Genomic DNA, 4,938 nt, shown 5'->3' on the forward strand with positions numbered 1-4,938 from the left:
ACATGTAAAGCAGAAAAAGAATTTTTTATTACTTTTTGATATTTGCACTTGTTTGAGTTAACGATCGCATTTAGAATTTCTGTTGTTGCTGATTTTCTAAGATTTTTTGGTTTTGTTGATTTATGCATTTTTGTTGTTTTATTAACGTATCAAGAAAACAACAAACAAACAGCAAGAGTATTAAAACAAGTATACATTAATCAATATAATTTGTATTTCAATTCTCCAAAAACTCACAAAGTACCATCCACTTTCTCCATTCCGTTTTATGTTGACTGTAAAAGTCAGAAAAAGAAATGAACGAAGAAAATTAGTCAAAGTATATGATTGCACTATTACTACTACTACTAATAATAATAATCCTTTCTATTATAGGCAGGAAGCATGAAATTTGGGGGAGGGGGATAGTCGATTACATCGACCCCAGTACTCAACTGGTTCTTAATTTACCGACCCCGAAAGGATGAAAGGAAAAGTCGACGTCTGTGGAATTTGAACTCAGAGCGTAGCGACCGGCGAAATACCGACTGCGAGGCATTTCATCCAGCGCGATAACAATTCTGCCAGCTCGCGCCTGAATATTGTTATTATTATTAATAATAATAATAATAATAATAATAATAATAATAATAATAATAATAATAATAATGATGATGATGATGATGATGATGATGATGATGATGGTGATGATAATAATAAAATGCTTTGTAATAGATGTATCAATACCAGCAGGTGACAACGGAGAACCTTTCAAAATACAAAGACCTGGAAATAGAGGTAACTCGAATGTGGAATCTAAAGCGCACATGTATAAACGTACACATGAATGTAGGAATGCAGAAACCAAGTTAATAATTTATTAATAATAATATTAATAATTATAAAATTAAAACAAGAATATTGATAATCAATTGTTGTAAAGCAAATTTTATTCATAAAATTCACGTGAAAAAATATATACGTATTCATCTATAATTAAAGAAACAAGTTAGGGTGTGTCTGTTGTTAGAGTTTTATTGTTTTAGATAATTGTATGTCATTGTATTGTATACATAACATTGCTTGAAATCCATGGAAATACAATAAAATACGTAATTATTATTATTAGCAATTTCAGAAATACGACAGTCTATAAAATATGACTAAAATCTATGTAAATAATATTTCTAGTCATAATTATACCTAATTAGGTATATTTGCTATTCTATTTCTCCATAGTTCTAGTTAGCAATTATTACCTTGTTCAGGCGACCAGCAATCTGACAGAATTTTTAGCACGTCGAACAAAATTTCGGAGCAGAAATCTTTCCGGCTCTTTACGTTCTGAGTTCGAATACCATCGAGCTCGACTTTGCGTTTTATCCTTTTGGTGTCGGTAAAATAAGTACCAGTTAACTGCTGAGGTCAACGTAATCGACTAACCATTCCTCTACTGTTACTGCTGGTACCAAAATTAGGAACCATTGTTCTGTATTTTTTTTTGCCATATGTTTTGATATCTTTTATTAGTTGTCATGTTGTCTCGTTGATGTCGTTGTTGTCTTTTATATTTCTGACCAGAGGTGGATCATATAAGTTACATCCTGGCGTTGAGATTATCAAATATTCCCCTCTTCCTGAATGTCATGTCCGTCTTAAATATTTCACTCCCTGCTCCTTCTCCCCATTCCTGTAGCGTCGTCTCCTCTGAAGCAGAGACTGATTCTCACCACCTTTCAAATTATAGCTCTCACCACAGCCCTTATTTCCCTCACCGGTCCACTCGTAAACCGCTTTCTCTCTTCACTCACATTCAATAAAACACTTAACTGCTCAACTATTCTCTCCTTTCCAACTACTGTCTTCTACGCTCCGACTCATTACTACTCTCACGTTCACTGAACTTCTTCTCATCTTCTTCAAGCGTAACAAATCCTACCAGGCCTTTTAGTTAAGAATTCTTTTATCTTCAACAGCACGCAAACAAGAAAATCCATCTCTCACACTCTCCATGCAATAACTATTCCTTCATCTTCAACAGGGCTAATATCTTAGATCCCAACCTCGTCAGTTATGATTCAATTAGTATAATATACAGCAATCAATGCAATGGCTTGTGGGTGGGTGAGAACAGAGCAATTCCTTGTATAAGATGAGACTTCTAGCCATCACTGTAATGTCTTGTTTATAGATCAGATTTCCTGTCGTCACTGTAATGCCGTGTACAGACGCGTAACCAATTAGTGGTACTGTAATACTTTTGTATGCGGAGAGGCCTATCACTGTCTGGATATTTGATTCCAGGAATATTATTTCGTCTACCGAAATAACGGCGCTAAAATCTGTGCATTGCTACTTAAGTACTCCTGGTCTTTCTTCATCATCTCAATGTCTTTGGTGTTCACCAACAGTATGATTCGAATGTAACCCGCCAGTTTAGAGAACAACGGCTTATTTTCCAACTCGGAACTCGTCATTCAATATATAAACACTCCCCACTAATCCTAATTTCATCACTTCGCTTCTTCTTCCTTTATCATATATCTGCTTTTGGTGCTTTTTAATGTTGTCCTTTGCAATTGTAAGATTTTGTATATATCTGTGCGTCTTCGCATATGAAATACATGTCTGGCCATCTCTTTCACACACTATAACTTGTTTTCCCTCCACATTACTCATTCACTGAAATAATATCCCCATCTGTTTTTATGTTTCTACGAAATAAACCTCTCTCATTTCACTTCTGTGGGTCGAGATTTAAACACATTCCGACCGAGGGCCATAGATCGAAACATTGGGTTTCTCTATTTTTCCTGACAAACAAATATAAAAGCTATGCTTCGCTGAAGAGGCATCATAAAACCGAAACATACCCAGCGTTGGCATCGTAAGTGCGAAAGCTCAGATTATTCTTCATACGGTTACATTGATTATTTTCAATTTTTCATTCTTTGAAGCTTAAAAGGATCACAGACAAATCTATTTTTAATTGTAAATGCTCCTTGTGATTGTTTAATTAATATAAACATAATTCAAACAAGCTTACCACTACGGGTTACAGACATTGTTTTGATTATTTGAAGTAATCTCCTATTTTACTATTTAATGTCACCCAAAACGGACTCTTGGAATTTCTTCGAAATATATTTAATCTCACTGAACAATTTTTGACGTCTCCTTGACCAGCGGATTGTCAAAAGCACTCAGATGGAAAGTTTTGCAACATGCAAAGTCTGATATTTATAGAAGTATCAGAATAGATTTATGAAATTCGACACTAACAAATGAAACGAAAGAATGCAATTTTAAGTGAAGCAAAACAGTACTGGAGATTGTATATCTTGGATGAAACAAGTCGAGAAGAAAATTCGCTATGTATCTACTTACAGTTTTATATATTTAAATATATATCTAGCTAACTATATATATCTAGCTGTCTATCAATTAACTACTTACCTATCTACCTATGTCTACCGTTTTCTCTGTCTGTCTGTCAGTCTCTCTCTCTCTCTCACTCACTCACTGCCTTCCTCTCCAACTCTCTCTATATATGAATATATATACTTCCGTGTTTACTCTGTCTGGCGAGATTTGATCTGAGACTGTATGGTGAAACTAAAGCAATTACAGCGTCGACGACTATTTTAGCTATTTAAAAAGACATAGAGAATTATTGATCGATTATTACGAGTCAAAATTTTCGACAAGGAATTGAAAACCAGTGGGGATTTGGAACCTAAGCTGTTATATATATTTATCAATTTTAAGTGTAATTATCTATATAAGAACAATGTACTAAAAACCCCCACCGAATCGGTGTTACTATGTGTCTTGGACAACGGGAGTAATAAATATTGTTATTTAAAGATACGCTCTATATATTTCCAAGACACACGCGTCATACATCAGTGATTTTGGCCATCATTATTGAACTTAAACAACGATGAACATCATTATATTAAGAGATCCATCAGCAACTGTCTTAATCAGTGCAACGAATTAACCCCAAAACAATTCCACTCACCCACAAACAAAAAGTTCAACACTAACCACTCACTCCAAAAAACCAAGTGTTAAGAAGAGCACTCAGAGAGCGCAAACCTCCGCCGAGGCAACGCCAACGTCTTCTCAACGATTAGCCGGAGATGATTTTTAAAATGAGAATATCTGAAGTAAACTCGACTGCTCTCACAAAAGAGAATACTAAAAATGAACCCGACCGCTCTCAAACATTTCTTTCTCCGTCTTCCCTTTGGACTTTTTCTATATTTCTGATGAAGAGCTCCGCTCGAAACGAGAGATCCTCTCTCTTTTCTTTCCTTTCCAGAGCGTCCTGTAACACTGTACTTATTCCACACCCTCGCGTTGTTGTTTTTCCTTGTATTTTTTTTCTTGCTTGTTCATGTTTGAATTGACTATATATATATATATATATATATATATATATATATATATATAAAATGAAAATTTACAAAAAAAAAAAAACAAACAACAACAAAAGACGAAGACGGGTGTGTAAACAGCAAACAGATGTATTAGTTTAACGCTCGGGAAGTGAGAAAGTCTTTTACGTTTCGAGCCTACGCTCTTCATATTCATATCTCTGTATGAAGACTTATATGCGCATGTATTCATCTGTATGCAAATATATGTATAGATGCTACTACACAAATAAACAAATGTATAAATATATACATACATATACACATTGACTGCTTGCTCCTCTGGGATTGGTCAAATTGATGAAGACACTTCGGATGAGACACCAGTAGAGCTCGGAAATCGATTAAGGCTGGTCATCATTTTTTCAATCTACGGGAGAAATAGCTAAATTAGCTGTTAATTTGTGTCTCTGCTATGAAGATTACATATAAATATACAAATGTATACATGTGAACTATATATATATATGCACGCACGCAAGGAGAGAGAGAGAGAGAGAGAGAGAGAGAGAGAGAG

General features: G+C 34.7%; 1 long non-coding RNA gene across 2 annotated transcripts in view; it reads right to left on the reverse strand.

Moving 5' to 3' along the window:
- Positions 1–4,938, reverse strand: part of LOC128249519 (uncharacterized) — a 146,556-nt gene that overhangs the window by 14,925 nt on the left and 126,693 nt on the right. For both annotated transcript variants that reach the window (XR_008265646.1, XR_008265647.1), the window contains exon 2: positions 4,679–4,791. This is a non-coding gene — a long non-coding RNA (uncharacterized LOC128249519). The remainder of the gene's footprint in view (positions 1–4,678; positions 4,792–4,938) is intronic.

The sequence above is a fragment of the Octopus bimaculoides genome, chromosome 15 (assembly GCF_001194135.2).
Source record: "Octopus bimaculoides isolate UCB-OBI-ISO-001 chromosome 15, ASM119413v2, whole genome shotgun sequence".
Classification (NCBI taxonomy): domain Eukaryota; kingdom Metazoa; phylum Mollusca; class Cephalopoda; order Octopoda; family Octopodidae; genus Octopus; species Octopus bimaculoides.